General features: G+C 44.7%; 1 protein-coding gene across 6 annotated transcripts in view; it reads right to left on the minus strand.

Annotated features, from left to right (window-relative positions):
• Positions 1-24344, minus strand: part of Wipf2 (WAS/WASL interacting protein family member 2) — a 56104-nt gene extending 31760 nt beyond the window's left edge. For 2 of the 6 annotated variants that reach the window (XM_070028104.1, XM_070028097.1), the window contains exon 1: positions 24171-24273. The gene's annotated coding sequence lies outside the window, so the exon portion shown is untranslated. The other 4 variants (XM_070028103.1, XM_070028098.1, XM_070028099.1 and 1 more) reach the window with 4 other exon arrangements.
• Positions 24345-25231: the final 887 nt, after the last annotated feature.

Genomic DNA, 25231 nt, shown 5'->3' on the forward strand with positions numbered 1-25231 from the left:
TTTAGAAGTCTTACTTCTTTTTTTTTTTTTTTTTTTTTTTGGTCGGTCATGGGGCTTGAACTCCAGGCCTGGGCGCTGTCCCTCAGCTCTTCAGCTCAAGGCGAGTGCTCTACCACTTGAGCTACAGCGCCACTTCCGGTTTTCTGGTGGTTTATTGGAGATGGGAGTCTCACGGTCTCTCCTTGCCCGGGCTGGCTTTGAACCGCGATCCTCAGATCTCAGTCTCCTGAGTAGCTAGGATTACAGGTGTGAGCCACCAGCGCCCGGCTGAATACGTAATCTTGAGCTTTTCTTGTTGGTAAGTTGAATTCAAGAGAACCATTGTTTTTTGCTTGCATTCTTTGAGATCAAGAAGTAGGACTTCTAGCCGGGCGCTGGTGGCTCACGCCTGTAATCCTAGCTACTCAGGAGGCTGAGATCTGAGGATCGCGGTTCAAAGCCAGCCCGGGCAGGAGAGACCATGAGACTCCTATCTCCAATAAACCACCAGAAAACCGGAAGTGGCGCTGTAGCTCAAGTGGTAGAGCGCTCGCCTTGAGCTGAAGAGCTGAGGGACAGCGTCCAGGCCCAGAGTTCAAGCCCCACGACCGACAAAAAAAAAAAAAAAAGATTACGTAATCAACCTCATCACTCAATCCACAGAAGTGCTTCAAAATCATATGATTAATGAGTTCAAGACATAGGAAAATATTCACAGATAGCCTCTAGTACATATGACAGACCATGTGTACCAAGCCATGCTGGAAAGTCAAACCAGCATATAACCCTAGTGCCACTAGGAAGAAAAAAACAAGCAAGCAAGCGAGAGAAAGAGAGAGAAAGAGAGAAAGAGAGAGAGAAAGAGAGGAAGGAAGGAAGGAAGGAAGGAAGGAAGGAAGGAAGGAAGGAAGGAAGGAAGGAAGGAAAGAAGGAAGGAAGGAAGGAAGGCAGGCAGGCAGGCAGGCAAGAAAGAAAAGACAAAAAGAAAGAAAAGGAAAGAAAAGCCAGGTGCCAGGTGCCGGTGGCTCATGCCTGTAATCCTAGCTACTCAGGAGGCTGAGATCTGAGGATCAGGATTCAAAGCCAGCCTGGGCAGGAAAGTCTGTGAAATTCTTATCTCCAATAAACCACCAGAAAACTGGAAGTGGCCCTGTAGCTCAAGTGGTAGAGCGCTCGCCTTGAGCTGTAGAGCTGAGGGACAGTGCTCAGGCCCAGAGTTCAAGCCCCACAACCGACCCAAAAAAAAAAAAAAAAGGAAAGAAAGAAAGGGAGGGAGGGAGGAGGGAGGAAGGGAGAGGAAGAGAAGGAAGGATAGAAGAAAGAAAGGAAAAGGAAAGGAAAAAAGAGGGGGAAGGGAAAAAGGGAGGAAGGGAGGAAGGAAAGGAAAGGAGGAAAGAAAAGAGAGAGAAAGACATAAAGAGAAAGAAGAAAGAAAAAATGGCAAAAAATGAAAAGTAAAACTGGAGTTGGATAGATAGGCTGGATTTAATCCCATTATCAACCTTACCAAGTTATGGTAAGCATTCAACAAGTACTAATTCAAATAACTCTATATGCTGACTCAATACCAGTTTGGACACTAATTAATTAAATAAAAATTAATCTTGAGAGGACCATTTCATATATTTGTCTAATTACCCAATGAGGTCTAAGCACTAACACCACCACATCTTTTTTTTTTTTCTGGCAGAACTAAAAACGCAAGATTTCCTAGACTAGTATGCCAGTGAGCCAGCCAGCCAGCTACCCACTCCCCAGCACCGTATCTATTTTTCTCCAGTTACTCTATAGCATAGAGGAGAAGCCTAAATAAGACAAAAGTAAATTTAAAAGAAGCAATGTAAGATAGGAATTGTAGCTCAGTGGTAGCATGAGTGAGTTTCCTGGGTTCAAACCCAGCACTTGGAAAAAATAAAAAGTAAGTTGCAATATCTAAAAAGGCAAGCAATAGCTGGGTATCAGTGGTTCACCTCCGTAATCCTAGTTACTCAGGAAGCTGAGATCTGAGGATCACGGTTCGAAGCCAGTCTATGAGAAAGTCTATGAGACTCTTTTTTTTTTTGTCAGTTGCGGAGCCTGAAGTCTAGGCCTGGGCGCTGTCCCTCAACTCTTCACCTCAAGGCTAGCGCTCTATCATCTGAGCCATAGCACCATTTCCAGCTTTTTCTGCTTATGTGGTGTTAAGGAATCGAACCCAGTGTCTCATGCATGCAAGGCAAGCACTCTACCACTGAGCCACCTTCCCAGCCCATATATGAGACTCTTATCTCCAATAAAATCAGAGAAAAAGCCAGAAGTAGCGCTATGGCTCAAGTGGTAGAGCACTAGCCTTCAGCAAAAGCAGCTAGCTGACAGCACCCAGAGTTCAAGCCTCAGTATGGGCAAAGTAAGTAAAATAAAAATAAAAAAGGCAAGCAAGTCTCAAAGAAAGGAAAAAAAGCATACCAACATACCAAAAAGACAGAAGAACAGTATATCTATGAGAAAAGAAGAAACATTTTACCCTGGTTTTCTTGCTGAATTCATTCACTCAACCATCACTGAACTGAGCACTTACCACTTAAACCATTTACAATATTGCCTTCCCCTCCCCCTGCTTGCCAAGTACTGAAATTTGAGCTCAGGTCCTTAGGCCTGCTCAGCTTGCTTGCCAGCAAGCGCTCTACCACTTGAGCCACACCTCTAGTCTAGCATTTTGTGGTTTTGGAGATGGGAGTCTTGTGGACATTTCTGCCAAGGCTAGCTTCAAATATCTATTCTCAGGATCTCAGCCTCCTAAGTATCTAAGATGACAGGCATGAGCCATTAATACCTACCATGTGCTAAAGTATTGCTCTAGAACAATGACTCTGAACCAGCAGAGATTTCCTCTCCCAGGAGACAGTTGGCAATGTCTAGAGATGCTTTTAAATGCTAAGACTGGAGTAGGGGGTACTACTGGCATCTAGTGGATACAAAGGTGATAAACACTCTATAGGTTGCATAAGATGGCCTTTCATGACAAAAAAAAAAAAAAATCCAGTTTATGCCAATAATAGCACAACTGATAAAAATCCTGTTCTAAAACTACACAAGGTAAGTTTCTACAATCTTGGAGCTTACATTCTAGAGGACTAGATAAACAAGGAAACAAAGATAATAACAGTATTTCAGTTCTTGATAAGAGGAATGAAAAGACTACAGAATCACAAAGGCAGAATGTAGGAGTCGGGTGGTGTGTTCTCTCACATAGGTTTGGGGGAAAGGGCAGCACAGAAGTGCCACAGAAGTGGTTCTCTAGACAAGTATCTCTGTGAGCACAGCAAACCCTGTGATCTCCTGAACAATGGTAAGTTTTAAAGAAAAGTAACAGCAAGTGAGATCCCCAGCAGGGGAGTGTGCCTGATATGTTAGAGAATCAGCGAGAAGGCCATGGAAGGTAGGACAGCACAGAGAAGAGAGGTAAGAGATAATAATTGGAAGCTTTAGTGATTTATTCACCACCCAAAGTGCCTACGATAACTAATAAGTCTAAATGAACCAATAGTTTCACACCCAAAGCAAATGAGGAGCTCAGTCAACTATTTCACTCATCTCACAGACCAAATGTAATCTTCCTTTTCTGAGCATAAGAGAGAGAGATTAAGAGTAATTGGAAGCTGGGAAAGGGGTTAAAAATCCCCTGATAAGGGGCTGGGAAGGTGGCTCAGTGGTAGAGCACTTGCCTGGCATGCATGGGGCCCTGGGTTTGATTCCTCAGCACCACATAAGCAAAAAGAAAAAAGCTGGAAGTGGCGCTGTGGCTCAAGTGATAGAGCGCTAGCCTTGAGCTGAAGAGCTGAGGGACAGCGCCCAGGCCCAGAGTTCAGGCCCCACGACCGGACCCCCCCCCAAAAAAAAGAAGTCCCCTGATAAGGGACTGGGAAGATGGCTCTGGTAGAGTGCCTTGCATGCATGAGGCCCTGGGTTCAACTCCTCAGCACCACATACACAGAAAAAGCTGGAAGTGGCGTTGTGAGCTGAAGAGCTGAGGGACAGCACCTAGACCCAGAGTTCAAGCCCCATGACTGACCAAAAAAAAAAAAAAAAAAAAAAAAAGGTCCCCTGATAGTAATCAGCCTACCTATCCCCCTGCCCTTAACTTACTCCTAAAAAGCAGTAAAGTATGGAAAATTAAGAGCTCCTATATTCAATAGCATAATAGCCTTCATTTCCTAAGCCAGGGATGGGGAACCTTTCTTCTGCCAAGGGCTTCTTGGGTATTTATAGGCCAAAGAACCCCAACGTAAGAAAAGAACCAGCCACTGCCTAAGAGTATTCATATGCCACTCCAAAAGATAGCAGGAGCTAGAAGTTTCCTGTAATTACTTGAGAACTAATGTCCACACAGAATCAAAGACATGCCTCCCTGTGTTCTAGGACAGAGGAGGGAAAGTTTCTGAGATCTCTAAAATACAAAGAAACAGGTGTAATTCTTACCATCACTATTCTATACAATTCACACCCCTCTCCTCTTAATGGAGAAAGTACTACCTCTTCTCTGAAATTCAATTCAGTCACACTTCTGGTGAAATAGCTTTCTCTTATGTATAGAGATGGAATTCATTAAGATTCCAAGTATATACGTTGAGGGGAATTTTTTTCCCCAACTACAGGCATTTTTTTTTCTTTATGGAAACTATGTAGCAAATCTGATGGATCCAACAAGCTAAAAAAAAATCACATACCCACCATGAATATTTAAACTGAAATATCTTAAGACTTCTAAAATAAACTGAACACAAATATTTTACTCTTTAAATCAATGATTTTTCACTATTATAAACACACAACCTTGAAAGAGAAAATAAAGGAGACAGTCCATATATTTTATTCTTTCATAAAAATGTAAGGATGAAGCCGGGCGCTGGTGGCTCATGCCTATAATCCTAGTTACTCAGGAAGCTGAGGATTGCAGTTCATAGCCAGCCTGAGCAGGAAAGTCCGTGAGACTCCTATCTCCAATTCATCACTAGAAAACCAGAAGTGGCACTGTGGTTCAAGTAGTAGAGTGCTTGCCTGGAGCTGAAGAGCTCAGGGACAGCACCAGCCCAGACTTCAAGCCCCACGACAAAAAAAAAAAAAAAAAAAAAGGATAACACTGGGCGCAGTGACAAATGCCTGAAAAACTCAGCATTTGGGAGGTAATGGCAGGATGAAAATTCAATGCCAGCTTAGGCTACAGAGTATAATTTTGTCACACAATCAAAAACAAAAACAAAACCCAAAACCATAAGGATGAATCCCAATAACACAGTTTTTTTCCCCTATATGACTTTCTCCTCTGTCTCTTATTTTTTTAGTGCTGTTCCTGGGGCTTGAACTCAGGGCCTGGGCACTGTCCCTGAGCTTCTTTTGCTCAAGGCTAGTACTCTACCACTTGAGCCACAGCGCCATTTCTGTTTTTTGTTTTTTTTTTTCTATTTATGTGGTACTGAGGAATCAAACCAGGGCTTCATGCATGTTACACAAGCACTCTACCATTAAGCCACATTCCCAGCCCATCCAGCTTTTTATTTTTAAATAGTTAATTGGGAGATAAGCATCTCACAGATCTTCCTGCTGGGGCTGGCTTTGAACCTTGATCCTTGGATCTCAGCCTCCTGAGTAACTAAGATTACAGGCATGAGCAACCAGCGAGCACACAGCTATATTTTTTTAATGTCCTAAAACTGTAAATTCTGAAGTCTATTTATTAATGTACAACACTATGTGGTAAAAATTAGATACCACAGATTATTCCCAGATACAAAGCAAGCCCCAGAAGCCAAGTCCTCTCATCTAAAATGATGACAAATCAATGAGAAGTCTACTTTCACATTCAATTAAATAACCACAGCTGCAAAGAAATGGCTTCACTTAGAGGATGACTACTGATAGCTGATGCAAAGACAACTGTAAATTAAATTTCTGAAAATCATCCAAAACAGAAAGCAGGGGATGACCTCACAAAACACCTCCAGCACCTACCCAACTCTTCCCTTAAGGGAAAGAAAATCTATTCTGAAGGCACTTAAGTACTGTGGGATGGTGGGGAGGAGTCATGCAAACAAAATATCAGTAAATCAGAAATAATTTAAAGCAGTGCTTTAAAACACAGATGATAATGAATAATCAATGTACCAGATATACTTTTTATTGAACATTGTTTTTGCAATTTTTGTTTATTAAAACTATTTCAATGGAAGTTGTAAAAATGTCATAGAAGGAGGCAAACACAGTGGCTCATGCTTCTAATTCTAGCTACTTGGGAGACTCAAGGTTCGAGGCCAGGCTGGGCAAAAAAGAAAAAAAAGGGAAGAAAAGAAAGGAACCATCTCAACTCACTGAAAAAAACTGGGCCGTGTGCATGCCATCTCAAATGTGAAGCAAGATGTAAAATAGGAGGATGGCAGGCTAACCAGCCCAGGCAAGAAAAATGAGACACTATCTGAAAAAGAACTCAAGGAAAAAGGGCTGAGGCATAGTTCAAGTGGTAGAGTGGCCAGCTTAGCAAGTATGAGGCCAAACCCAATACTGTGCCCCAGTGAAAAGAAGGGACCTCATGTGTAGGCTCAGTGATTGAGTACACACAAGCACAAGGCCTTCAGTTCAAACCTCAACATAAGCTGAGGCTGGGACATGACTCAAGTGATAGAGTGCCTGCCTAGGAAGCACAAGTCCCCAAGTTCAAACCCCAACACAATAAAGTAAAATACAAATCAAACAAACAAATAAAAATATTAGAGCTGCCGGGCGCCAAAGGCTCACGCCTGTAATCCTAGCTACTCAGGAGGCTGAGATCTGAGAATCTTGGTTCAAAGGCAGCCTGGGCAGGAAAGACTATGAGACTCTTATCGCCAATAAACCACTCAGAAAACTGGAAGTGGCGCTGTGACTCAAGTGGTAGAGTGCTAGCCTTGAGCTGAAGAGCTGAGGAACAGTGCCCAGGCCCAGAGTTCAAGCCCCATGACTGACCAAAATAAATAAATAAATATATACATACATACATATATATATATATATATATATATATTTATTTATTTATTAGAGCTGTTTCTATAGAACTATTCACCTACGAATACAAATAAGCTCTATGCCAAAGCCAACAATGGCCTTCTCTGGTTATGTTTTTTAATGACAAATATTAACAGGTCCAGGAATAAGAACTAGGATTCTATACTTGGCATCTGTAATATTACTGTGACAAGGACTATTAGACTAGTGGCTTCAAAGCACTTCATAGCAACAAAGAAGCAGCTGCAAATGCATTTACTGATATTTTACAGGGACTGGCAGTAAAAGGCACAGCCATTTTTTTTTTCTTTCTAGGTCCTGGGATCTATAATACAAAGGAGAAAAGAGGATGTTTCTTCATCTGGTCAAAGTTAAAAAAAAAAAAAAAAGACACTTTAAGTTACAGGGTTTTATCATCTCCTGAAAAATACTGCATAAATCCAAGGCAGATGGTTAGTACATCTGTTTTCAAAGCCTCAGTCAATTTTCCATTTCACAAAAACATTAACAGATTCCTGGATTTAGATAGTGAAATGATACTGAGTAGCTTAATGTTCTAAATTAATATCACCTCCCTACCCACACAGTCTAGGAACCAAGGGATTTAGAAGTGTTGGCAAAAAAAATGGAGTCACACAAGGCCATCAGCCAGCACAGGGAAGAGAAGAGTTAATCATGAAAGACTCACATTCTAATTTAGAAATCCAGTCAGACTAAAAAAGAGTCTAAATACAAAAGCAATACTAGAAGAAACCTAAGGAGTTTGCCATGGGGACTAAAAAGTCTATATAAGAAATAGATTCAGGCTGGGAAGGTGAGACTCAGTGGTAGAGCATTTGCCTTGCATGCAGGAGGCCATGGGTTTGATTCCTCAGCACCATATAAGCAAAGAAACAAAAAAAGCCAGAAGTGGTACTGAGGCTCAAGTGGTAGAGCGCTAGCCTTGAGCTGAAGAGCTGAGGGGCAGCGCCCAGGCCCAGAGTTCAGGCACCACAACCGGCAGAAAAAAAAAAAAGCAATAGATTCTGCCGGGTGCCAGTGGCTCATATTTGTAATCCTAGTTACTAAGGAGGCTGAGATCTGAGGGCCATGGTTCAAAGTCAGTCTGGGCAGCAAAGTCCGTCAAACTCTTATCTCCCATAAACCATCAGAAAACCGGAAGTGATGCTGTGGCAAACGAAGACTGGGAAAATAAGAGGATGAACCAAAGGACTAGTTACAACTAAGGACAGAAGGACCATCTTGAAAACAGGAGGATCAAGTGAAAACCTGAGTGACACCTCTTGTCCCTCCTCTCCTGAGTTGTCTTCTGCTACTTGGCTCCAAGAACATGAGCAGCCAAGCTTACCCTCAAACATCTACCATTGGCTTAGAATCTCTAAGCAGGACATTGCAGGAGTTCTCTAACAAGCCTGCCACACTTAATCACTCAGGACTTTCTAGTGTCTCACTCATAAAAATAAACAGCCAAGAGGGAACAAGTGGGAAAGAAGAAACAGCTGATGCTATGCAAAACAAAAGAAATGTACACATCACCCAACGTGGAAGAAATAACTGTATTGAAAAGCTCACAGAACTCATAAATGTTATAGACCATGATAGACAATTTGCTCCAGGAAAGTTAGAATGTGTTTGTGACTTTAACTGAGCATCACTATCTCACAATACTGTGAAATTTGGGAAATTATGTAACCACTTAATCACAATAAAAAATTTGAAAGAAAGTAAAAAAAATAAACAGCCAAGCAGGGTAGCAGTGGCTCATGCCTGTAATCCTAGCTATTCCTAAGGAGGCTGAGATTTGAGGATCCAGGTTTGAAGCCAACTCAGTCTGGAAACTCTATGAGACTCTATCTCCAATTAACTACTAAAAAGCTGAAAATGGAGCTGTGGCTTGTAGTAGTAGAGTGCTAGCCTCAAGCACAAGAAGAGCTCAGGGACATTGCTCAGGTACTTAGTTCAAGCCCTAGGACTGGCATAAAAATAAATGTGGCGGGCTGGGAAGGTGGCTCAGTGGTAAAGCGCTTGCCTTGCATGCTTGAGGCCCTGGGTTTGATTCCTCAGCATCACACAAGCAAAAAGAAAAAAGCCGGAAGTGGCGCTGTGGCTCAAGTGGTAGAGCGCTAGCCTTGAACTGAAGAGCTGAGGGACAGCGCCCAGGCCCAGAGTTCAGGCCCCACGACTGGACCCCCCCCCAAAAAAAATGTGGCTTAGTAGCAGGGTACTTGCCCTAGGACTGGCATAAAAAGAAATATGACTTTGTGGTAGGGTACTTGCCTAGCATGCATGAAGCTCTGGGTTCAGTTCCTCAGTTCCACATAAACAGAAAAAGCTGGAAGTGGCGCTGTGGCTCAAGTGGTAGGGTGCTAGACTTGAGCAAAAGAAGTTCAGGGACACTGCTCAGGCCCTGACTTCAAGCCCCAGGACCAGCCCCCCCCCCCCAAAAAGAAGAAGAATCTGCCAGGCACCAGTGGTTCATGTCTATAATCTTAGCTACTCAGGAGGATGATATCTAAGGATTGCAGTTTAAGCCAGCTGGGGAAGGAAAAGTCCGTGAGACACTTATCTCCAATAAACTACTTCAAAAAAGCCAGAAATGAAGCTGTGGTTGAAGTGGTAGAGTGCTAGCCTTGAGCACAAAGATGATCAGAGACAGCATCCAGACCCAGTGTTCAAGCCCCAGGACCAACAAAACAAAACAAAACAAAAAAAGAACTAAACTCAACACATGATGCTATACTTGTTATCAATGCAGGTAAGGAGGGTAGAAAACTTGAGCTTAAAACTTAAAAATATTAAAAGGCTATCATATCTAGTTCTAGAACCTATTACCTTAACTCAACAACTCTAATGGGATCAGGCTGCCTGATGTGACCTAAATCTATGCCCAAGTCTGGGTGTAACCACACAGTGATTCGTGACCTCAGAGCTTATGATAACAGAGGCCAAATACTTGAGCAATTTCTAAACACTAGAAAAAATTATGACCAATCTGGGTACAGTGGCATGCAACTGTAGTCCCAGCTATTCAGGAGGCTGAAGCAGGAAGATAACTTGAGCCCAAGAATTCAGAACAGGATGGGCACTACAGCAATACCTGTCTCTTAAATAGATAAATAAGTAATAGCCAAAATTAACTACAAAAAAAGAAAGACAAGTGGCTCTTGGTGCTATATGACTGTAATCCCATGCCACTCTTGGTGGTATATGACTGTATTCGCAGCACTTGGGAGGCAGAGTCAGTAGGGGTCACAGTATGAAACTAACCTAGACTATATAGCAAAGAATCTTTTTTTTTTTTTTTTAAAGGGCTGGGAAGGTGGCTCAGTGGTAGAGTGCTTGCCTTGCATGCATGAGGCCCTGAGTTCGATTCCTCAGCACCGCATAAGCAGAAAAAGCCGGAAGTGGCACTGTGGCTCAAGGGGTAGACCACTAGCCTTGAGCTGAAGAGCTGAGGGACAGCGCCCAGGCCCAGAGTTCAGGCCCCACAACCCAAAAAAAAAAAAGAAAAAAACAACTTTTTTTTTTGGTGCCAATACTGGGGCTTAAACTCAAGGCCTAGGCATTCACTGTCTCTCAGCTTTTCACTCAAAGCTGCCACTCTACCACTTAAGCCACACCTCCACTTTCTGCATTTTGGTGGTTTATTAAAGATTAAGTTTTAGGTCTAATTGTTAAGATTAATTGGCCAGGCAATGGTGGCTTACGCCTATAATTCTAGGAGGCTGAGATCTGAGGATCACGGTTCAAAGCCATGGCAGGAAAGTCCATGAGACTCCTAGCGCCAATAAACCACTCAGAAAACCAGAAGTGGCACTGGGGTTCAAGTGGTAGAGTGCTCGCCTTGTACTGAAGAGCTGAGGGACAGTGCCCAGGCCCAGAGTTCAAGCCCCAAGACCAACAACAACAACAAAAAAAGCCTGAAAAGAAATATAAACAGATGTTCCTTGAAATGCTGATCCAGACTTCCTATGGAGAGAGTATCAAGCCTCATTTCAAAGATAGTAAGCCCCAACTCACCACAGATAATCAACAAGGCTGTGACTTTCACTGTTGAAGACTCTCTTCTTGTTCATATGATACCCTTAAGCCATCAGAAACACAGATGCTCCTTGCTGAAATGCTAGAAAACTTGCACATTTTTGTTCTTTGATCTCTAGTGGTAGGCTGCTAAATCAAGAATCTACTTTAAGTTATAAAAGCAGAGCAAGCTGATCCAATTACATAAGAAAAGTACTAAATCAAACACGACCATCTGGGCTTTAAATACAGTGATTTCCAAACCAAAGTCACTTTCTTTGTAGATAAAAAATGCTTTCTTTCACATATACAGATTTACAATGGTCCCAGATAAAAATGCTTCCATATATTCAGTTGTAACAGCCCTTGGGCTACTGATCACTTGTATGTCCACCAAGACTTATGTATCCAGGTAAGACATATGGCCTCCAGGATGAGTGTGGCAGAATGTCATACTCACCAGTTCATAACAAGAACACCGCATTCTCTCCCTGACCCCATGAAGATTCAAATAAAAGTTAATATTCCCTGGAAGCAAATATGTTTCCTGAATAGCTCTCTAACAAGCCAACAATCACACTCTCCTCTATAATCTAAGAAGCCACTTTCTAAGACCCTAAAATTTCAATACCCAATGCAGCCAACCCTAGTTTATTCTTTATGATACTGAGGATTTCAGCGCCAACATTAGTATACTAGTATTTTTGGAGGGAAGAGAAACAAAATCTCTAGTGGTTAAGCTAAAAATTCACAGATGTGCCAGGTGCCAGTGGCTCACACTTTTGTAATCCTAGCTACTCAGGAGGCTGAGATCTGAGGATTGGGGTTTGAAGTCAGTCTGGGCAGAAAAGTCCCTGTGAGACTCTTACCCCCAATTAACAACTCAAAAGCCAGAAGTGTCACTGTAGATCAAGTGGTAGAGCTCTAGCCTTGAGCATGAAGAGGCTCAGGGATAGCACCACCCAGGCACTGAGTTCATGCCCCACAACTAACAACAACAACAAAAAAATCACATATATGTGCATCTGTGTTTTAGGAGAGGAGCATTTGCTGAAGCCTTGTCTCCTGCCTCTCTGCTTCTCATTCCCTGTGTCCTAGATTCCCTGTAACTTCTTTTAATTTAAAATACCCATAAAACTCTTTTCCTCCTGAAGACCTTCACTCAAGCTATTCTATTCCTTCCACCTACAATTGCCACTGGTCCTTCCCTCATCCTGAGGCTTAAAGTCAATTCCTAATAAAAAATAAAAAATAAAAAAATAGGGGCTGGGAAGTTGTCTCAGTTGTAGAGTGCTTGCCTTGCATGCATGAGGCCCTGGGTTCAATTCCTCAGCACCACATAAGCAGAAAAAAGCCAGAAGTGGCACTGTGGCTCAAGTGGTAGAGGGCTAGCCTTGAGCTGAAGAGCTAAAGGACAGCGCCCAGGCCCAGAGTTCAGCCCCCACGACCGACAAAAATAAAATAAAAATAAAAAATAAAATACAATCTCGTTCCAGTTTTGGCATGCAAAAAGAATCTTTTTTTTTTTTTTGGGTCCAGTCGTGGGGCCTGAACTCTGGGCCTGGGCACTGTCCTTCAGATCTTCAGCTCAAGGCTAGCGCTCTACCACTTGAGCTACAGCGCCACTTCCGGCTTTTTTCTTTTTGCTTATGTGGTGCTGAGGAATGGAACCCAGGGCCTCATGCATGCTAGGCAAGCGCTCTACCACTGAGCCACCTTCCCAGCCCCTGCAAAAAGAATCTTGAAAGCACTTATCAAATAGAATTTGGCAAAGGAGGACTAATTTGGAATGACTCTCTGACCATGTGGTCTATTTAGAAAATACCCTTTAGTTCCTCAGGGCTAATTAGCTAATAGCAACATTGTGTCAAGATAGATCTTGGGATGGATTTATGAAGCTATTTCTTAGATTATACTAATAGGTGGTCTTTTTAATATTGAAGCTAACCAGGAAATAAATCTTTTTGCTGACCTTGGATTCGGCTTTCTCCTGCCATTATTAGTTGGAGTAATCTATTCCTTATATGAAGGTATGAAAACTTTGAAGGTAGATACAAAGGTTTTTATTATCTCAAGCTCTAATTGTGGTAACAGATATTAGTCTTTAATATAGTCTTAGATCTTTCTTTTCTCAAGTGTTTGAAGTTTGGTAAACCTGTATATTTAAGGAATGTGGTTCCACCCCCCCCCTCCCCTTTTTTGTCAGTGGACCTAGACACTGTTCCTGAGCTTTTTGTGTGTGGGGGTGGGGGGAGGGTCGATGGTGGGGCTTGAACTCTGGGCCTGAGCGCTGTCCCTGTGCTCTTCATCTCAAGACTAGCACTCTACCACTTGAGCCACAGCACCACTTCCAGTTTTCAAGTGGTTTATTGGAGATAAGAGTCTCACGGACTTTCCTGCCAGGGCTGGCTTTGAAACTCGATCCTCAGATCTCAGCCTCCTGAGTAGCTAGGACTACAGGCTTGAGCCACCAGCGCCCAGCTCCTGAGCTTCTTTTGCTCAAGGCAAACTTTACCACTTGAGCCACAGTGCCACTTCTGGCTTTTTCTGTTTATGTGGTACTGAGGAATCAAGCCCAGGGCCTTATGCATGCTAAGCAAGGACTCTACCACTAAGACACATTCCTAACCTCTCCCCCTTTTTTTTTTGTCAGTCATGGGGGTTAAACTCAGGGGCCTGGGGTCTGTCCATGAGCTTTTTTGTTCAAGGCTAGTGCTCTGTCACTTTTAGCCACAGCTCCATTTCTTAATTAGAGATAGACTTTCCCTGCTGTGGCTGGCTTTGAACTTCAACCTTCAGATCCCGCCTCCTGAGTAGCTAGGATTACAGGTATGCACCGTCGGCATCTGGCTTCTCCCTCTTATTATAACTGATTTTTACTGACAAGTGTTTTAAACTTGGTAAAAACAAATTTAGCTTCATGTGAATTTTCAAGCTCCTTAGTGGAAATAATTTGGAAATGATTTGTTTTTAGTCAGTATGTATGGTATTTATTCCTTTGGTATTCATGCACAAAGCATTTTGCCACTTGAGCCAGGCAGGTCCCAGTTTTGTGTGTGTGTGTGTGTGTGTGTGGCCAGTCCTGGGGGTCTTGATGAACTCAGAGCGTGCGTGCATGCGTGCGTGTGTGCGTGTGTGCGTGTGTGTGTGTGTGTGTGTGTGTGTGTGTGTGTGTGTCCAGTCCTGGGGGGCTTGATGAACTCAGAGCCCGGGCACTGTCCATGAGATTCTTTTTACTCAAGGATAGCATTCTACCAGTTGAGCCACAGCACCACTTCCAGCTTTTTCTGTTTGCATGCTTCATGCAAGCTAGGCAAGAACTCTACCACTAAGCCACATTCCCAGCCCCCCAGTTCTTTTCACTTTAGTGATTTTTCTGTTAGTATCTCTTGGATGGTAACCCTTTCACTTTTGTTTCCCATGTAGATGGGATGACAAGTATGAACCACCATACTGTTTTTTTTTTTAATTTAGATGAGTTTTTTTTAATATTATCAAGCTTTATGTATAAAATCATTTTATTTCATTATAAAAACAAATGTTCTTTTAAACTGAATTTCTTTTACATCTACTGTGCCATTTAAACACTTTATCATCTTGCATGATTTCTTCAAAAATCTGTTATCAAAGATACAAATAGAAAAGCTTTTTTTTTGTCGGTTGTGGGGCTTGAATTCTGGGCATTGGTGCTGTCCCTCAGCTCTTCAGCTCAAGGTAAGCACTCTACCAATTCAGCCACAGCGCCATTTCCGGTTTTCTGGTGGTTAATTGGAGATGAGTCTCACAGACTTTCCTGCAGGGGCTGGCTTTGAACTGTAATCCTCAGATCTCAGCCTCCTGTGCAGCTAGGATTACAGACATTAGTGCCCAGCAAGAAAAGCATTCTTTATAAATAGAAACAGGGTGGTTTTATTTTCAGCTTTTATTATGACATAAAAAGTTTACTCAAGGGCTGGAAAGATGGCTCAGTGGTAGAGTGCTTGCCTCACATGCATGAGGCCCTGGGGTTCAATTCCTCAGCATCACATAAGCAGAAAAAAACAGAAATGGCACTGTGGCTCAAGTGGTAGAGTGCTCGCCTTGAGCTGAAGAGCTGAGGGACAGCTCCCAGGCCCAGAGTTCAAGCCCCACGACCGACAAAAAAAAAAAAGAACCTTAACTGCTTAAGAAATGACATAAGCAATAATTCTACACCTATATCTCCACTAATATTTTTTTAACTTACATGCACAGCTTTAGCAAATTAAAGCCCTAGAGAAATTCAGGAAACCCACTACCCAGAGGCAATATGGGAGTTTACTGTAACTCTATAGGGAGTCAAGGAATCTGTAATGAAAGCTGCAGTTTCCTTCTTTCCTATTATTTTTTATCATAAAAATCAATGACTAAGAATTTAATACTAGATGACAGGTCATATCCACATTTTTTTTTTCTGGTCGTGGGGCCTGAACTCTGGGCCTGGGCGCTGTCCCTCAGTTCTTCAGCTCAAGGCTAACACTCTACCATTTGAGCCACAGTGCCACTTTTGGCTTTTTCTGCTTATGTGGTGCTGAGGAATCAAACCCAGGGCCTCATGCATGCAAGACAAGCACTCTACCACTGAGCCACCTTTCCAGCCCCATATCCACATTATTAAATAACCTCATAGTTAAACACATTAAGATGGGTTTTGAAAAGTCTTTCGCCTGACTGGCCTCTACTCAATCTGTGATCCTTCTGATCTCTGCCTCCCAAGCAGTTGGGTTTGTTTGCTTTTAATGTATTTTGACTCACATTCCCCACTCACAATAATGACACTCATCTGACATTCAAGCTATTCTTTTCCTATTATGAACTCTGCTCATGTGTTGTATGAGTAGATTCTCAGAAGTGATGAAGTTGATTTCTTTTTTTTCTTTTTTTTTTTTTTTTTTTGGGTCCGGTCATGGGGCCTGAACTCTGGGCCTGGGCGCTATCCCTCAGCTCTTCAGCTCAAGGCTAGCGCTCTACCACTTGAGCCACAGCGCCACTTCCGGCTTTTTTCTTTTTGCTTATGTGGTGCTTGGGAATCGAACCCAGGGCCTCAGGCATGCAAGGCAAGCGCTCTACCACTGAGCCACCTTCCCAGCCCTGATTTCTTTTTTTTTTCTTGGCTGTGGGGCTTGAACTCTGGGCCTGAACGCAGTCCCTCAACTCTTCAGCTCAAAGCCAGCAATCTACCACTTAAGCCAAAGCGCCACTTCTGGTTTTCTGGTGGTATATTGGAGATAAGAGTCTTACAGACTTTCCTACCCAGGCTGGCTTTGATTCTCAGATCTCAACCTCCTGAGTAGCTAGAATTAGAGGCGTGAGCCACCGGCACCCAGCGATATATACTTTTTTTGTGTGTGGTATTGGGCTTTGAACTCAGGGCCTTCCTCCTACTACGTATATGAGCCTCCAGCTATCTTCTCTTCTTAAAAGCCATCAGTGAAGCCAAGTGCCAGTGGCTCACACCTGTAAAAAAAAAAGCCAGCTAAGGCAGAAAAGTCCCTGTGAGACTCTTACCTCCAATCAACCATTAAAAACTGGAAGTGGCTCGTGACTCAAGTGGTAGAGTGCTAGCCTTGAGCATAAAGAGGCTCAGGGATAACACTCAGGACCTGAGTTCAAGCCTTACAACCTCCAAATAAATAAATAAATAAATAAATAAATAAATAGGGGCTGGGAATGTGGCTGAGTGGTAGAATGCTTGCCTAGCATGCATGAAGCCCTGGGTTTGAATCCTCAGTACCACAGAAACAAAAAAAGACAAGAGTGGCACTGTGGCTTAAGTGGTAGAGCAATAGCCTTGAGCACAGAGAGGCTAAGGGATGAGCCCAGGCCCAAACAGGGGGGGGGGGGGGAACTGTTTCAAGAGGAGGAAGGCAGGGGAAGTGGAGCTGTGGCTCAAATGGTAGAGCGCTAGCCTTGACCAAAAAGCAGCTGGAGGAGAGTACCCAGGGCCCCAGGACTGGTACTAAATAAAAAGAGGAAAGAGGCTGGTGCAGTATACTGCATGCCTGTATACACACATGAAAATCTCAGAATAAAACCCTTTTGTATAACTAATGTAAGCTGAATTTAAAAACTATTAAAAAACAACAAACAAAAAATGTTCATTGAGACTGGGGGTGTATGTAACTCAATAGAACATATGCCTAGTATGCTGCTGGGTTTGATCCCCAGTACTAAAAAAAAAAAAAAAAAAAAGGAAGGAAGGAAGTAGGAAGAGAGAGAGGGAGGGAGGGAGGAAAGAAGAGAAGGAGAGAGGGAGAGAAAGACAGAGAGAGAAGGAAGGAAAGAAGGGAGAGAGAGAGAAAGACAAAGACAGAAAGAAAGAAGGAAGAGAGAGAAGAGGGAGGAAGGGAAGAAGAGAGAAAGAGAAAAAGAAAGGAGAGAGAGAGAAGGGAGGAAGGGAAGAAGGAAGGAGGAATGTTCTCACATTGAGCCTGTATACTTCCTCCAGCTTCAAGACTAGGAGTAAAGGGGGATGCAGTGGAATAGAAAACACTGTCTCTTTTCCTCAATGTCTTGCATTTGCAAAGCTAGTCAAAGGCAATGATTCTGCATTTAATCATCAGATGAATAAGAAACAGATTTAAATTTAGAAGGAGAAAAAAAAAAGGTTGCAAGAACATTCCATAAAGAGTGTTGCCTCTATTTCTTTGCAGAGCAGCGTTCAGGATCTGCCAATGAACCTCATTTTGACATGAAACGCCCCTTCCACTCTAATCCGGGGCATATCCCTCAAGAGACAGTCAACGAGGGGGAACTCTGCCAACTTCTGCTTGGGAGTTGTGTGGAGAACAGTAGCAACAAGAGCCTACTTTGAGAAAGAGATCAACAATCACACTCCAAAAGAAAAGAAGTTATTTGGCAAAGAGATGCATGTTGCCAAAATGTTAGTCACAGCTTGAAGGTCTGGGTTTGTGCTTCTGCAACCATTCTTTTGCTTTGACAGAGTCCATTCTCTGGCCCAGGAAACCCAGCTCAGCTTCTGTCACCCTCCCCATCTGAAGCCGTCAAAAATCCTTTCAATTTGGTGGTATCAAGCTGTGACACAGACAAGATGCCCACCCAATACTAAAAAAGGGGAGAAACCTGTGTCCTGCCATGTTCCACTTAGGACTATACTAGTTCAAGCAAAGCAAAGGGAAAACATGACAAGGTAGAGAAAACTGAAAAACATTATGTTAAAGAAGCAGGCTAAAAAGTCTAGCAAGGTGGGGGATGGGAAGGTGGCTCAGTGGTAGAGCACTTGCCTTGCATGCCTGAGGCCCTGGGTTCCATTCCTCAGCACCACATAAGCAAAAAGAAAAAAGCCGGAAGTGGTGCTGTGGCAAGTGGTAGAGTGCTAGCCTTGAGCTGAAGAGCTGAGGGACAGCGCCCAGGCCCAGAGTTCAGGCCCCATGACTGGACCCCCCCCCCACAAAAAAAAAAAAAAGTATTTCAGTTGCTTAGACTCCAAATCTTATAGTGATCTTTGATCTATTTCTGCCCTCCTTCCTTCCTTCTCTCCCCCTTCCTCTCTCATCTTTCTCCTTCCTTCACCCCCCCCCAAAAAAAAAAAAAAAGTCTAGCAAGGAGCCTCCATAAATTATCTCAAAACACTCTTTAAAATGAACCAGAAAGAGCCAGGCAGGCACTAGTTGCTCACGCCTGTAATCCTAGCTGCTCAGAAGGCTGAGATTTGAGGATCAGGGTTCAAAGCCAGATAGAGAGAAAGTTCCTGTGAGACTCTTATCTACAATTAACCATACAAAAATCAAAAGTGGCCCTGTAGCCCAAGTGGTAGAGCGCTAGCCTTGAACAAAAGAAGCTGAGGGACAGTGCCCAGACCCTGACTTCAAGCCCCAGGACTGGCAAGAAAAAAAACCCAAAACTTTAGCATAATAGGAAAACAGACTCAAGTGTATCAGACAGCCCATCAGAGAGACAAGTTAAGAAAGAACATTCAATAATACATATACTTTGGGTTTTTTTTTTTTTTTTTGTGGTACTGGGCTTTGAGCTCAGGGCCTCCTTCTTGCTAGGCATATGAGCCACCTCTCAGCCAAGCCTTCAACTATCTTCTCTTCTTAAAAGCCATCAGTGAGCCGGGTGCCAGGCGCCAGGTGCCGGCAGCATACGCCTGTAATCCTAGCTATTCAGGAGGCTGAGATCTAAGGATCAAGGTTCAAAGCTAGCCTGGGCAGGAAAGTCCACGAGACTCTTATCTCCAATAAACCACTAGAAAACTAGAAGTGGCGCTGTGGCTCAAGCGGTAGAGCGCCTGCCTTGAGCTGAAGAGTGCAGGGACAGCACCCAAGCCCAGAGTTCAAGCCCCTGACCCCCCCCCCCAAAAAAAAAGCCATCAATGAAGCCAGGTGACAGTGGCTCACACCTGTAATCCTAGCTACTCAGGAGGCTGAGATCTGAGGATTACAGTTTTTTTTTGGGGGGGGTAATGGTTTTGTTTGTTTTTTTTTTTGTCGGTTGGGGGGCTTGAACTCTGGGGCCTGGATGCGGTCCCTTAGCTCTTCAGCTCAAGGTGAGCCCTCTACCACTTGAGCCACAATGCCACTTCTGGTTTTCTAGTGGTTTATGGGAGATAAGAGTCTCATGGACTTTCCAGCCCAGGCCGACTTTGAACCACAATCTTCAGTTCTCAGACTCCTGAGTAGCTAGGATTACAGGCGTGAGCCACGGACGCCTGACTGAGAATCACAGTTCTAAGGTATACCTGGCAGGAAAGTTGGATAGTTTATCTCCAATAAACTACTAAAAAAAAGGCTGAGAATGTGGCTTAGTGGTAAGAGTGCTTGCCTAGCACCCACAAAGCCCTGGATTTGATTCCTCAGAAAAGGATGGGCTGGGAAGGTGGCTTAGTGGTAGAGTGCTTACCTGGCATACATGAAACCCTGGGTTCGATTCCTCAGTACCACATACACAGAAAAAGCTGGAAGTGGTGCTGTGGCTCAAGTGGTAGACCTCTAGCCTTGGGGTGTGGGGGGAAAACTCAGGGACAGTGCCCAGCCCTGAGATTCAAGCCCCAGGACTAGCAAAAAAAAAAAAAAAAAAAAAAAAAAACAGAAAAAGCTCAAGTGGTAGGGTGCTTGCCTTACACAAAAGAAGCTCAGGGACAGTGCCCAGTCCTGTGTTAAACAGCAAGATGGGGACCAAAAAAAAAGCATCAGTAAAACATGAAAACTTCTCAACACCTTCAGCTCTCTCCTGCATTTCACCTTTGTGCTGATATCACATAACTAATCAGTACCAAGTAGGGTAAACACTATTCTGATATCAAGTGCGAGATACAATTAGAAACTGCCCCCTCTTTTAGCAAGTCCACGTCAGAACTCAGAAATGCCAAGACTTTAAGAAACACTTGTAGATTAAGCAAGTCTCAAGCAAAGTGTTGAATATGATGCCCAATGAAAAAGCTAGGAGTCAGGATTTCAAAGAATAATAAAATAGCTAAGACTGTCCACAAACACATGAGTTCCCCCACCCCGCCAACTAACAAGGACATAATCACCAGACCAAAGCATAAGATTAAACTTTCTAAAATACTACTTTTTAGTGAACTCTCAAAAGTGTGCAGGCAGAAAAGCTGATGGCTAGAAAATAAAACACTGCATGCTCCCAGCCTCCATCAACCATTATCATTTTTTGGGGAGGGGGGTCCGGTCATGGGGCCTGAACTCTGGGTCTGGGCACTGTCCCTCAGCTCTTCAGCTCAAGGCTAGCGCTCTACCATTTGAGCCAAAGTGCAACTTCCGGCTTTTTTCTTTTTGCTTATGTGGTGCTGAGGAATCGAACCCAGGGCCTCAGGCATGCAAGGCAAGCGCTCTACCACTGAGCCACCTTCCCAGCCCCCAGCCATTATCATTTATCCCCAACTCTAGCTTCTTTTTATTTTCATCTTGATGGTAGGTAACAGAACCCAACACAATGTCACACAATAATACTACTTGATTTTTTTAAAGCTGATACTAAGAGCAGTTTAAAAATTCAACATTGCTAAGTGCAGGTGGCTTACACCTGTAATTCTTGCTACTCAGAAGGCTGAAATCACAGTTTGAAACCAGACTGGACAGATAAATCCTTGAGACTCTTACCTCCAATTAACCAGTAAAAAGCTACAAGTGTGCCGGGCACCAGTGGCTCACGCCTGTAATCCTAGCTAATCAGGAGGCTGAGATCTGAGCATCAAGGTTCAAAGCCAGCCCGGGCAGTAGAGTCCATGAGACTCTTTATCTGCAATAAACTACTAGAAAACCGGAAGTGGCACTGTGGCTCAGGTGGTAGAGTGCTAGCCTTGAGCTGAAGAGCGCAGGGTCAGCACCCAAGCCCAGAGTTCAAGCCCCACAACCCACAAAAAAAAAAAAAAAGCTGCAAGTGGAGGTATGGTTCAAGTGGAAGAGCACTAGCATTGAGTGATAAAGCATATGAGAGCACAAGGCTCTAAGTTCAAGCCTAAGGACTGGCACATCCACAAAAAAAAATTAAACATGCCTCAATTCAAAGCCAACTCTTTCCTGGCATAAAAAAAAAAAATTACAGCAAAAAGCAGGGCGCCAGTGGCTCATGACTGTAATACTAGCTACTCAGGAGGCTGAGATCTGAAGATCATGGTTCAAAGCCAGCCCAGGCAGGACAAGTCCATGAGACACATCTCCAATTAACTACCGGAAAACTGGCAGTGGTGCTGTGGCTCAAGTGGTAGAGCACTAATCTTGAGCTGAAGAGCTCAGGGACAGAGCTCAGGCCCAGAGTTAAAGCCCCACGTCTGACAAAAAGAAAAAAAAAAAAAATTGCAGCAAGGCTAAGAAGGAGAAATGAGGGAAAAGAGGGAAAGCATGTCTTCTAAATAACAATATCATAGTCATGTTTTCAAAGATCATGTCTTTACCACCACTTTAAAGATCTCTTTAGGTTAACACACTCTCTTAGAGAATGGAATGAGCCAGACCTATTGTACAAAGGGGGAATAAAAAGATTTTGATGATTTGTCTCAAAGCTATTAAGTAAATCCATAGATGAGCTAGACTAGTCTATTCCCTTAAATTCTCTCCTGATTCTTAAGAAAATTAGTAGCCCAAGGGCTGGGAAGGTGGCTCAGTGGTAGAGCGCTTGCCTTGCATGCTCAAGGCCCTGGGTTCGATTCCTCAGCACCACATAAGCAAAAAGAAAAAAGCCGGAAGTGGTACTGTGGCTCAAGTGGTAGAGCGCTAGCCTTGAGCTGAAAAGCTGAGGGACAGCGCCCAGGCCCAGAGTTCAGGCCCCACAACCGGACAAAAAAAAAAAAAAAGAAAATTAGTAGCCCAAAACGGTGTCATTTAGAAACAACAAACTATAAGACAAATATAAGCATCATGAAAAAAATAATAATAAAAGCAGTGAGTCCCTGGGAGAGCCCAAAAAGTTTATTCCAAGTCCCTTTAAAAATAGGAAATCCATGGGGCTGGGGACGTGGCTCAGTGGTAGAGCACTTGCCTTGCATGCTCAAGGCCCTGGGTTCGATTCCTCAGCACCACATAAGAAAAAAGCCGGGGGCTGGGAAGGTGGCTCAGTGGTAGAGCGCTTGCCTTGCATGCCTGAGGCCCTGGGTTCGATTCCTCAGCACCACATAAGAAAAAAGAAAAAAGCCGGAAGTGGCACTGTGGCTCAAGTGGTAGAGCGCCAGCCTTGAGCTGAAGAGCTGAGGGACAGCGCCTAGGCCCAGAGTTCAGGCCCCACGACCGGACCAAAAAAAAAAAACAAAACAAAAAAGAAAAAAGCCAGAAGTGGCGCTGTGGTGCAAGTGGTAGAGTGCTAGCCTTGAGCTGAAGAGCTGAGGGACAGCGCCCAGGCCCAGAGTTCAGGCCCCACCACCGGACCCCCCCAAAAAAAAAAAAAAAAAAAAAAAAGGAAATCCAGGACTGGGATTGTGGCTTGGTGGTAGAGTGCTTGCCTAGCATGCAGGAAACCCTGGATTTGATTCCTCAATATCACATAAACAGAAAAAGCCAGAAGTGGCACTGTGGCTCAAGTGGTAGAATGCTAGCCTTGAGCAAAAGAAGCTTAGGAACAGTGCCCAGGCCCTGAGTTCAAATTCCAGGACTGGGGGGAAAAAATAAAAAAACAACAACACGAACTCCAGCTGGGTTCACCTGTATTCCTAGCTACTCAGGAGGCTAAGATCTAAGGATCTCGGTTCCATGTCAGCACAGCCAGGAAACTCCAAGAGAACCTATCTCCAATAAACCACCAAAAAGTCGGGAATGGAGCTGTGGCTAAACTAAATAGAACGCTAGCCTTGAGCAGAAAAGGCTCAATAACAGTACCCAGGCCCTGAGTTCAAGCCCTAAGACCTGAGCGTACACACACAAAGCTTTCCAGGGCTGGGAGTTTTAGGTATGACCCCCAGCAGGTAGGTGTAGGGGTGTATGTGTGTGTACACAGCAGCTTCTTCCAGCTGCTCATTCCGCCCTGATCTTTTGAAAATGTTCCCTCTCGATCAGTAACTCAATCCCACGTCTACCACTTTAAGATGTCCACCTTCCCTGACTTCACTCCCCACACCAAGATGAACCCTCAACTCCAGGCGCTCCCAAGCGCGCCTCCACATTTCTCAGTCCACCCTGTAATTCAATTCTGATCCCTCTGCACTGACGACCTCACGATTCCCACTCAGGTAAGCAGTTTTCCCGGGTCATCCTCTCCACCATCCCTTTTCACCTACATCAATCCCCAGAATGTGTCACACTGGCCGATTGCATTTCCCCAACAGGTCCTCCCGGCCCATTCTCCTCCCTTTTTTTTTAATTTTTGCACACGGTCACTTCATTCCTCACGCCGAGGCTCCGTCTCACTCACCTGACCCAACCCTTCAGGATCCCTTCGCTCTCTCGGCATTCTCCCTCCCCATTTTCACGGCCCGCGGGCGCCCCACAATCCCCCGACCACTCCGCTGCACTCAGATCCCCGCACGCCCCCCGCCCTCCCCAGACCCACTGGCCCGGCCCTCCCGGCCCTCAGAGCCCGCCCTCAGGACCCCCTCTCCTCCTCAGGCCCCTCCTCCGCGGCCCCTCTCCCTCAAGCCCCGCCCCCGCTCCCCTCCCCCGGGTCTCCCTCCCACTCGGGCCCACCCGGCACCTCAGCGACGGACCCGGCCACTCCAGCTTCTTTCCGACCTGGCTGCAGCTGCTCCGGGAGCGAATCCTCCGCCACCTCCGCTCAGGTTTCGTCCTGTCCCGCTGGCCACCCCCCCCCCTCCCGTCAAGCTCTCTCCTTCGCCGCCGCCGCCCCTTTTACCAACCCGGAAATGGATCTGCTCCCACTGTCCCCAGCGTCCGCGAACAAAATGGAGGCGGGGGTAAAAAAAAAAAAAAAAAAAAAAAAAAAGGGGGGTGGAGGGGGGAGGAGGTGAGCACCCGGCGCGAAGAAGCCTTAGGCGCATGCGCTGCGGGGAAGCCCGCCCCCTTCCGGTTTCCGTCAGGGCGGAAGTAGCCGGGGCCGCCATCTTGAGAAGGTCGCTAGGACTCCGCTTCGCCGCCGAAAGCCGGTGTTTATCTCTCTAGATGCGATTGGAACTTATCTGGGACGCCTTCAACAGCGGGTGACGCCGGGGTTCTGCCCCTGGAGAGTCAAGTGCAGCTTTCGCTTTTTCAGACTTTTTAAAATTGCACCTGTGATTCTGTGTTGTCGAGGTAGAGAAACTTTCTTGAATATGCTTCTTTTTCACGTGTTTTACACACACACACACACACACACGTACATACCACCCTCCCTAAATGCCCTTCCCTGATTTACAGCTCGTGGAAGCCTCCGCCGACTCTTGCCTGGGCCCCGTAGGCAAGCTCTGGTTGTCATAGCAACAGCGAGGCAGGCCCCTGCGAGCGAGTTACCCTTTACGTCATCTCAGCCACCCGGCCCCACCATCCTTCCCGCGGATGCCGTGGGGGCTGAGGCTTCCCCAGCGTCTCAGACCTAGACGGAAGGATGGTGCTTGGGCCTAGGGCAGAAATCCTGTACCCTCCCTAGTGGAGCTACTAACTCTGTAGCAGTTAACTAGTCCCTCTTCTCCTCTCCCACCCCTCCCCCCCCCCAAGCACTTTACCATTCCAGGCAAGCCCATTGCTTTAAATCCTCAAAATGCTCTTTACCTCAACCGTATCCATGGCACTGAACCCGAAATAAGGAACCTCAGCTACCCTGTAAAACAGCTCTCCCGGGTACCTATCCCTTCAGTCCT

This window comes from Dipodomys merriami, unplaced genomic scaffold (genome assembly GCF_024711535.1).
Source record: "Dipodomys merriami isolate MVZ:Mamm:240054 unplaced genomic scaffold, mDipMer1.0.p SCAF_19, whole genome shotgun sequence".
NCBI lineage: Eukaryota > Metazoa > Chordata > Mammalia > Rodentia > Heteromyidae > Dipodomys > Dipodomys merriami.